Source organism: Sturnus vulgaris, chromosome 37 (assembly GCF_052056855.1).
Source record: "Sturnus vulgaris isolate bStuVul1 chromosome 37, bStuVul1.hap1, whole genome shotgun sequence".
In the NCBI taxonomy this organism is placed as follows: domain Eukaryota; kingdom Metazoa; phylum Chordata; class Aves; order Passeriformes; family Sturnidae; genus Sturnus; species Sturnus vulgaris.
This window is the reverse complement of record NC_142279.1, coordinates 45,672-55,964: the sequence shown is the minus strand read 5'-3', so window position 1 is coordinate 55,964 and position 10,293 is coordinate 45,672. Positions and strand designations below refer to the sequence as shown.

Below are 10,293 nucleotides of genomic sequence, written 5' to 3'. Positions count from 1 at the left end.
GAAGCCTTGACCTTTTCCTGTTTGGAGATGCCATCCAGGTAACCTTCAGGAATAGGTAAGGAGCTGTGGTGAGTTGGGGAGGTAAGGTGGAGTAGTGTGGGTGCACTCAAGTTTGAGCAATGTCGCATCACCTTGTCCCCCCCTCAGCCACGCATACCCTGTGATGACGGCGTCAGGCTCTGCGTGTGGCCGAAGCGTGCGGCCCTCCAGTGTTGTCAGGAGATGGTGAGCGGCAGAATTGTCATGTTTTGGCTGATGGTGCTGCTCAGATCATACACTGATGGTTGATTTCATTTATAGCGGCTGACATGAGTGACAGCAGCCTGGTGAGAACATGAAATTGCAGAGGATGAGGTGGCCTCCCTTTACAACTGCCGTGGGTTCGCATCTTCGGACGTCGGAGAGATAAGTCGAGGGCTTCCGCCCACAGGGAGGATGAAAGCGGGATGTGGATTCGGGACTCTGCGGGAGGGATTTTTGAGCCAGCTTTGGAGATGGGGGTGTCCAAGATGTGTGCCCTTTGGCCATATAAAGGGTAAGTCCTGTAATGCTGACGTGCGCAGGGCAGAGCGGCCCTGGTGTCTGTCGTGTCATTTGTCTATCGTGCAGTGTGTGTCTTTAGTGTGTCTTGTGTGGCATGTCTTTTGCCTTTGTCCTTCGAGGGGCTTATTGGGACCTCTAGCATCATTCTTAGCATCTGTATTCCCACCTTTCCTGTCCCTGCGCCGGTGCCATCAAACCTTTGAGTCGGGAGCTAGGACAGGCATCAGAATCTCATCTCTCTTTAGAAGCATCCAATCAGAAGTGTTTTACTGTCTTATTCTGAGCTGCCATTGACAGCTGTGCACTGCAGAGATCCATTTTTAGTGGAGTAGGACTTGCAGGAGTGTGAAGATAGGTAGTGGATTCTGAGCGTAGGGTTCTCGTGCATCCATCTTTGCGGTTCTTGGAATGAATCGCCCTGTTAGCGTCTTGTTCCTGCCGGCTTCTCTGAGCCTCATCAGGTCAGCGTCGCTCTCATCTCGACCGTGTCCTTCCTCGTTCTCTCCGTGCTTGCAGTCGCTCTTCTGAATGAGTTTTCTCTTGCTGTTGCGTCCCCTTGTTTGTCATCCCCTGTGTCAGAGGCGTTTGCGTGTCTGGCCTGGGATCGTTCTGCCCTGCTGCGCAGTGTGGGAGTGGGGGTAAAAGCATAAATGCTGGGGACTTGAAATTTGTAATGCAGAGTATATTTGGATTCTGGATGGTTTTCCTAGGTAGAAACAAGGCCTCTGGAGCTGTGCAGGGCTTTAACCTTTGTCATAACTTCCTTTCAGATGCAGATGGTTTAAATCAGAAGCAGAGCGCCCCATTGTGGGTGAGGGGGTTGCCCCAAGCAGGTCGGTGACTGTTTGTCCTCGTCGGGGAAGCATAAGTGGTGGCTGTGTTACAGCACTGTTCTTTCTCTTTATTTTTAGGAAGTGATGGTGGATATCAGCTGTCAGGTGGAAGTGGGCAAGGTGAGCAGTGACAGAAGCAGTTATTTGTGGTAAAGGTCTCAATTTCTGGTGCAAGTCTAAGCGTCCGTTACTGTTGGTGTGTTTTAGGCATTGCACTTTTATTAAGGTGAGACCCCTCCTCGCTAAGAAAAGTGGTTTTGCACTGTCCTGAGAACTCGGGAAGTATTCCAGGAGCCTGTGATGAAGCCTTGACCTTTTCCTGTTTGGAGATGCCATCCAGGTAACCTTCAGGAATAGGTAAGGAGCTGTGGTGAGTTGGGGAGGTAGGGTGGAGTAGTGTGGGTGCACTCAAGTTTGAGCAATGTCGCATCACCTTGTCCCCCCCTCAGCCACGCATACCCTGTGATGACGGCGTCAGGCTCTGCGTGTGGCCGAAGCGTGTGGCCCGAGGGTGCTGGCATTGTCAGGAGATGGTGAGCATCAAAATTGTCGTGTTTAGGCCGATGGTGCTGCTGAGATCATGCATTGATTTCCTTTATTGCAACTGCCATCCATGACAGCAGCGCTTTGAGAGCGCAGAATTGCCAGAGGACGAGGCAGCCTACCTTCGCACCTGCTGTGGGTTCGCATCCCCACACGTCCGAGAGATAAGTGAAGGGCTTCCACGCACAGGGGGGATGGAAGTTGGATATGGGGTCAAGACCCTGCGGGAGGGATTTTTGAGTCATGTTTGGAGCCGAGGACGTCCAGGCTGTGTCCCCTTGGACCATTTCAGGTGTCGGTTTGAGGATGCCGAGGTGCACAGGGCAGAGCGGTCCTGGTGTTTGTCGTGTCACTTGTCTATCGTGCTCTGTGTATCTTTAGTGTGTCTCGTGTGGCATGTCTTTTCCCTTTGCCCTTCAAGGTTCTTTCTGGAAACTCTGGCGTCATTCTTGCCATCTCTGATTGCTTCCTTCCTCAGCCTGGCACCGGTACCCTCAAACCTTTGATTCAGGAGCTTGGACAGGCATCGTTATCTGATTGGATGCGTCTCAAGAGAGATGAGATGTCTTTTTTAAGGTCTTGTTCTCTGCGCTGCAGAGATCGATTTTCAGTGGAGTAGGACTTGCAGGAGTGTGAAGATAGGTAGAGGATTCTGAGCGTAGGATTCTCAGGCATCCATCTTTGCGGTTCTTGGAATGAATCGTCCTGTTAGCGTCTTGTTCCTGCCGGCTTCTCTGAGCCTCATCAGGTCAGCGTCGCTCTCATCTCGACCGTGTCCTTCCTCGTTCTCTCCGTGCTTGCAGTCGCTCTTCTGAATGAGTTTTCTCTTGCTGTTGCGTCCCCTTGTTTGTCATCCCCTGTGTCAGAGGCGTTTGCGTGTCTGGCCTGGGATCGTTCTGCCCTGCTGCGCAGTGTGGGAGTGGGGGTAAAAGCATAAATGCTGGGGACTTGAAATTTGTAATGCAGAGTATATTTGGATTCTGGATGGTTTTCCTAGGTAGAAACAAGGCCTCTGGAGCTGTGCAGGGCTTTAACCTTTGTCATAACTTCCTTTCAGATGCAGATGGTTTAAATCAGAAGCAGAGCGCCCCATTGTGGGTGAGGGGGTTGCCCCAAGCAGGTCGGTGACTGTTTGTCCTCGTCGGGGAAGCATAAGTGGTGGCTGTGTTACAGCACTGTTCTTTCTCTTTATTTTTAGGAAGTGATGCTGGATATCAGCTGTCAGGTGGAAGTGGGCAAGGTGAGCAGTGACAGAAGCAGTTATTTGTGGTAAAGGTCTCAATTTCTGGTGCAAGTCTAAGCGTCCGTTACTGTTGGTGTGTTTTAGGCATTGCACTTTTATTAAGGTGAGACCCCTCCTCGCTAAGAAAAGTGGTTTTGCACTGTCCTGAGAACTCGGGAAGTATTCCAGGAGCCTGTGATGAAGCCTTGACCTTTTCCTGTTTGGAGATGCCATCCAGGTGACCTTCAGGAATAGGTAAGGAGCTGTGGTGAGTTGGGGAGGTAGGGTGGAGTAGTGTGGGTGCACTCAAGTTTGAGCAATGTCGCATCACCTTGTCCCCCCCTCAGCCACGCATACCCTGTGATGACGGCGTCAGGCTCTGCGTGTGGCCCTCCAGTGTTGTCAGGAGATGGTGAGCGGCAGAATTGTCATGTTTTGGCTGATGGTGCTGCTCAGATCATACACTGATGGTTGATTTCATTTATAGCGGCTGACATGAGTGACAGCAGCCTGGTGAGAACATGAAATTGCAGAGGATGAGGTGGCCTCCCTTTACAACTGCCGTGGGTTCGCATCTTCGGACGTCGGAGAGATAAGTCGAGGGCTTCCGCCCACAGGGAGGATGAAAGCGGGATGTGGATTCGGGACTCTGCGGGAGGGATTTTTGAGCCAGCTTTGGAGATGGGGGTGTCCAAGATGTGTGCCCTTTGGCCATATAAAGGGTAAGTCCTGTAATGCTGACGTGCGCAGGGCAGAGCGGCCCTGGTGTCTGTCGTGTCATTTGTCTATCGTGCAGTGTGTGTCTTTAGTGTGTCTTGTGTGGCATGTCTTTTGCCTTTGTCCTTCGAGGGGCTTATTGGGACCTCTAGCATCATTCTTAGCATCTGTATTCCCACCTTTCCTGTCCCTGCGCCGGTGCCATCAAACCTTTGAGTCGGGAGCTAGGACAGGCATCAGAATCTCATCTCTCTTTAGAAGCATCCAATCAGAAGTGTTTTACTGTCTTATTCTGAGCTGCCATTGACAGCTGTGCACTGCAGAGATCCATTTTTAGTGGAGTAGGACTTGCAGGAGTGTGAAGATAGGTAGTGGATTCTGAGCGTAGGGTTCTCGTGCATCCATCTTTGCGGTTCTTGGAATGAATCGTCCTGTTAGCGTCTTGTTCCTGCCGGCTTCTCTGAGCCTCATCAGGTCAGCGTCGCTCTCATCTCGACCGTGTCCTTCCTCGTTCTCTCCGTGCTTGCAGTCGCTCTTCTGAATGAGTTTTCTCTTGCTGTTGCGTCCCCTTGTTTGTCATCCCCTGTGTCAGAGGCGTTTGCGTGTCTGGCCTGGGATCGTTCTGCCCTGCTGCGCAGTGTGGGAGTGGGGGTAAAAGCATAAATGCTGGGGACTTGAAATTTGTAATGCAGAGTATATTTGGATTCTGGATGGTTTTCCTAGGTAGAAACAAGGCCTCTGGAGCTGTGCAGGGCTTTAACCTTTGTCATAACTTCCTTTCAGATGCAGATGGTTTAAATCAGAAGCAGAGCGCCCCATTGTGGGTGAGGGGGTTGCCCCAAGCAGGTCGGTGACTGTTTGTCCTCGTCGGGGAAGCATAAGTGGTGGCTGTGTTACAGCACTGTTCTTTCTCTTTATTTTTAGGAAGTGATGGTGGATATCAGCTGTCAGGTGGAAGTGGGCAAGGTGAGCAGTGACAGAAGCAGTTATTTGTGGTAAAGGTCTCAATTTCTGGTGCAAGTCTAAGCGTCCGTTACTGTTGGTGTGTTTTAGGCATTGCACTTTTATTAAGGTGAGACCCCTCCTCGCTAAGAAAAGTGGTTTTGCACTGTCCTGAGAACTCGGGAAGTATTCCAGGAGCCTGTGATGAAGCCTTGACCTTTTCCTGTTTGGAGATGCCATCCAGGTAACCTTCAGGAATAGGTAAGGAGCTGTGGTGAGTTGGGGAGGTAGGGTGGAGTAGTGTGGGCGCACTCAAGTTTGAGCAATGTCGCATCACCTTGTCCCCCCCTCAGCCACGCATACCCTGTGATGACGGCGTCAGGCTCTGCGTGTGGCCGAAGCGTGTGGCCCGAGGGTGCGGGCATTGTCAGGAGATGGTGAGCATCAAAATTGTCGTGTTTAGGCCGATGGTGCTGCTGTGATCATGCATTGATTTCCTTTATTGCAACTGCCATCCATGACAGCAGCGCTTTGAGAGCGCAGAATTGCCAGAGGACGAGGCAGCCTACCTTCGCACCTGCTGTGGGTTCGCATCCCCACACGTCCGAGAGATAAGTGAAGGGCTTCCACGCACAGGGGGGATGGAAGTTGGATATGGGGTCAAGACCCTGCGGGAGGGATTTTTGAGTCATGTTTGGAGCCGAGGACGTCCAGGCTGTGTCCCCTTGGACCATTTCAGGTGTCGGTTTGAGGATGCCGAGGTGCACAGGGCAGAGCGGTCCTGGTGTTTGTTGTGTCACTTGTCTATCGTGCTCTGTGTATCTTTAGTGTGTCTCGTGTGGCATGTCTTTTCCCTTTGCCCTTCAAGGTTCTTTCTGGAAACTCTGGCGTCATTCTTGCCATCTCTGATTGCTTCCTTCCTCAGCCTGGCACCGGTACCCTCAAACCTTTGATTCAGGAGCTTGGACAGGCATCGTTATCTGATTGGATGCGTCTCAAGAGAGATGAGATGTCTTTTTTAAGGTCTTGTTCTCTGCGCTGCAGAGATCGATTTTCAGTGGAGTAGGACTTGCAGGAGTGTGAAGATAGGTAGAGGATTCTGAGCGTAGGATTCTCAGGCATCCATCTTTGCGGTTCTTGGAATGAATCGTCCTGTTAGCGTCTTGTTCCTGCCGGCTTCTCTGAGCCTCATCAGGTCAGCGTCGCTCTCATCTCGACCGTGTCCTTCCTCGTTCTCTCCGTGCTTGCAGTCGCTCTTCTGAATGAGTTTTCTCTTGCTGTTGCGTCCCCTTGTTTGTCATCCCCTGTGTCAGAGGCGTTTGCGTGTCTGGCCTGGGATCGTTCTGCCCTGCTGCGCAGTGTGGGAGTGGGGGTAAAAGCATAAATGCTGGGGACTTGAAATTTGTAATGCAGAGTATATTTGGATTCTGGATGGTTTTCCTAGGTAGAAACAAGGCCTCTGGAGCTGTGCAGGGCTTTAACCTTTGTCATAACTTCCTTTCAGATGCAGATGGTTTAAATCAGAAGCAGAGCGCCCCATTGTGGGTGAGGGGGTTGCCCCAAGCAGGTCGGTGACTGTTTGTCCTCGCCGGGGAAGCATAAGTGGTGGCTGTGTTACAGCACTGTTCTTTCTCTTTATTTTTAGGAAGTGATGGTGGATATCAGCTGTCAGGTGGAAGTGGGCAAGGTGAGCAGTGACAGAAGCAGTTATTTGTGGTAAAGGTCTCAATTTCTGGTGCAAGTCTAAGCGTCCGTTACTGTTGGTGTGTTTTAGGCATTGCACTTTTATTAAGGTGAGACCCCTCCTCGCTAAGAAAAGTGGTTTTGCACTGTCCTGAGAACTCGGGAAGTATTCCAGGAGCCTGTGATGAAGCCTTGACCTTTTCCTGTTTGGAGATGCCATCCAGGTAACCTTCAGGAATAGGTAAGGAGCTGTGGTGAGTTGGGGAGGTAGGGTGGAGTAGTGTGGGTGCACTCAAGTTTGAGCAATGTCGCATCACCTTGTCCCCCCCTCAGCCACGCATACCCTGTGATGACGGCGTCAGGCTCTGCGTGTGGCCGAAGCGTGTGGCCCGAGGGTGCTGGCATTGTCAGGAGATGGTGAGCATCAAAATTGTCGTGTTTAGGCCGATGGTGCTGCTGAGATCATGCATTGATTTCCTTTATTGCAACTGCCATCCATGACAGCAGCGCTTTGAGAGCGCAGAATTGCCAGAGGACGAGGCAGCCTACCTTCGCACCTGCTGTGGGTTCGCATCCCCACACGTCCGAGAGATAAGTGAAGGGCTTCCACGCACAGGGGGGATGGAAGTTGGATATGGGGTCAAGACCCTGCGGGAGGGATTTTTGAGTCATGTTTGGAGCCGAGGACGTCCAGGCTGTGTCCCCTTGGACCATTTCAGGTGTCGGTTTGAGGATGCCGAGGTGCACAGGGCAGAGCGGTCCTGGTGTTTGTCGTGTCACTTGTCTATCGTGCTCTGTGTATCTTTAGTGTGTCTCGTGTGGCATGTCTTTTCCCTTTGCCCTTCAAGGTTCTTTCTGGAAACTCTGGCGTCATTCTTGCCATCTCTGATTGCTTCCTTCCTCAGCCTGGCACCGGTACCCTCAAACCTTTGATTCAGGAGCTTGGACAGGCATCGTTATCTGATTGGATGCGTCTCAAGAGAGATGAGATGTCTTTTTTAAGGTCTTGTTCTCTGCGCTGCAGAGATCGATTTTCAGTGGAGTAGGACTTGCAGGAGTGTGAAGATAGGTAGAGGATTCTGAGCGTAGGATTCTCAGGCATCCATCTTTGCGGTTCTTGGAATGAATCGTCCTGTTAGCGTCTTGTTCCTGCCGGCTTCTCTGAGCCTCATCAGGTCAGCGTCGCTCTCATCTCGACCGTGTCCTTCCTCGTTCTCTCCGTGCTTGCAGTCGCTCTTCTGAATGAGTTTTCTCTTGCTGTTGCGTCCCCTTGTTTGTCATCCCCTGTGTCAGAGGCGTTTGCGTGTCTGGCCTGGGATCGTTCTGCCCTGCTGCGCAGTGTGGGAGTGGGGGTAAAAGCATAAATGCTGGGGACTTGAAATTTGTAATGCAGAGTATATTTGGATTCTGGATGGTTTTCCTAGGTAGAAACAAGGCCTCTGGAGCTGTGCAGGGCTTTAACCTTTGTCATAACTTCCTTTCAGATGCAGATGGTTTAAATCAGAAGCAGAGCGCCCCATTGTGGGTGAGGGGGTTGCCCCAAGCAGGTCGGTGACTGTTTGTCCTCGCCGGGGAAGCATAAGTGGTGGCTGTGTTACAGCACTGTTCTTTCTCTTTATTTTTAGGAAGTGATGGTGGATATCAGCTGTCAGGTGGAAGTGGGCAAGGTGAGCAGTGACAGAAGCAGTTATTTGTGGTAAAGGTCTCAATTTCTGGTGCAAGTCTAAGCGTCCGTTACTGTTGGTGTGTTTTAGGCATTGCACTTTTATTAAGGTGAGACCCCTCCTCGCTAAGAAAAGTGGTTTTGCACTGTCCTGAGAACTCGGGAAGTATTCCAGGAGCCTGTGATGAAGCCTTGACCTTTTCCTGTTTGGAGATGCCATCCAGGTGACCTTCAGGAATAGGTAAGGAGCTGTGGTGAGTTGGGGAGGTAGGGTGGAGTAGTGTGGGTGCACTCAAGTTTGAGCAATGTCGCATCACCTTGTCCCCCCCTCAGCCACGCATACCCTGTGATGACGGCGTCAGGCTCTGCGTGTGGCCCTCCAGTGTTGTCAGGAGATGGTGAGCGGCAGAATTGTCATGTTTTGGCTGATGGTGCTGCTCAGATCATACACTGATGGTTGATTTCATTTATAGCGGCTGACATGAGTGACAGCAGCCTGGTGAGAACATGAAATTGCAGAGGATGAGGTGGCCTCCCTTTACAACTGCCGTGGGTTCGCATCTTCGGACGTCGGAGAGATAAGTCGAGGGCTTCCGCCCACAGGGAGGATGAAAGCGGGATGTGGATTCGGGACTCTGCGGGAGGGATTTTTGAGCCAGCTTTGGAGATGGGGGTGTCCAAGATGTGTGCCCTTTGGCCATATAAAGGGTAAGTCCTGTAATGCTGACGTGCGCAGGGCAGAGCGGCCCTGGTGTCTGTCGTGTCATTTGTCTATCGTGCAGTGTGTGTCTTTAGTGTGTCTTGTGTGGCATGTCTTTTGCCTTTGTCCTTCGAGGGGCTTATTGGGACCTCTAGCATCATTCTTAGCATCTGTATTCCCACCTTTCCTGTCCCTGCGCCGGTGCCATCAAACCTTTGAGTCGGGAGCTAGGACAGGCATCAGAATCTCATCTCTCTTTAGAAGCATCCAATCAGAAGTGTTTTACTGTCTTATTCTGAGCTGCCATTGACAGCTGTGCACTGCAGAGATCCATTTTTAGTGGAGTAGGACTTGCAGGAGTGTGAAGATAGGTAGTGGATTCTGAGCGTAGGGTTCTCGTGCATCCATCTTTGCGGTTCTTGGAATGAATCGTCCTGTTAGCGTCTTGTTCCTGCCGGCTTCTCTGAGCCTCATCAGGTCAGCGTCGCTCTCATCTCGACCGTGTCCTTCCTCGTTCTCTCCGTGCTTGCAGTCGCTCTTCTGAATGAGTTTTCTCTTGCTGTTGCGTCCCCTTGTTTGTCATCCCCTGTGTCAGAGGCGTTTGCGTGTCTGGCCTGGGATCGTTCTGCCCTGCTGCGCAGTGTGGGAGTGGGGGTAAAAGCATAAATGCTGGGGACTTGAAATTTGTAATGCAGAGTATATTTGGATTCTGGATGGTTTTCCTAGGTAGAAACAAGGCCTCTGGAGCTGTGCAGGGCTTTAACCTTTGTCATAACTTCCTTTCAGATGCAGATGGTTTAAATCAGAAGCAGAGCGCCCCATTGTGGGTGAGGGGGTTGCCCCAAGCAGGTCGGTGACTGTTTGTCCTCGTCGGGGAAGCATAAGTGGTGGCTGTGTTACAGCACTGTTCTTTCTCTTTATTTTTAGGAAGTGATGGTGGATATCAGCTGTCAGGTGGAAGTGGGCAAGGTGAGCAGTGACAGAAGCAGTTATTTGTGGTAAAGGTCTCAATTTCTGGTGCAAGTCTAAGCGTCCGTTACTGTTGGTGTGTTTTAGGCATTGCACTTTTATTAAGGTGAGACCCCTCCTCGCTAAGAAAAGTGGTTTTGCACTGTCCTGAGAACTCGGGAAGTATTCCAGGAGCCTGTGATGAAGCCTTGACCTTTTCCTGTTTGGAGATGCCATCCAGGTAACCTTCAGGAATAGGTAAGGAGCTGTGGTGAGTTGGGGAGGTAGGGTGGAGTAGTGTGGGCGCACTCAAGTTTGAGCAATGTCGCATCACCTTGTCCCCCCCTCAGCCACGCATACCCTGTGATGACGGCGTCAGGCTCTGCGTGTGGCCGAAGCGTGTGGCCCGAGGGTGCGGGCATTGTCAGGAGATGGTGAGCATCAAAATTGTCGTGTTTAGGCCGATGGTGCTGCTGTGATCATGCATTGATTTCCTTTA

At 51.4% G+C, this 10,293-nt stretch overlaps 2 long non-coding RNA genes across 2 annotated transcripts; both read left to right on the top strand.

Moving 5' to 3' along the window:
- Positions 1-3,256: 3,256 nt before the first annotated feature.
- LOC148220463 (uncharacterized) lies at positions 3,257-3,823 on the top strand. The gene is made up of 3 exons (XR_015798777.1): positions 3,257-3,396; positions 3,489-3,553; positions 3,629-3,823. It is a non-coding gene; the product is annotated as an uncharacterized LOC148220463 (long non-coding RNA).
- A 3,806-nt stretch (positions 3,824-7,629) lies between these two features.
- On the top strand, positions 7,630-8,814 carry LOC148220462 (uncharacterized). Its single transcript, XR_015798788.1, has 5 exons — positions 7,630-8,030; positions 8,109-8,150; positions 8,238-8,387; positions 8,480-8,544; positions 8,620-8,814. It is a non-coding gene; the product is annotated as an uncharacterized LOC148220462 (long non-coding RNA).
- Positions 8,815-10,293: the final 1,479 nt, after the last annotated feature.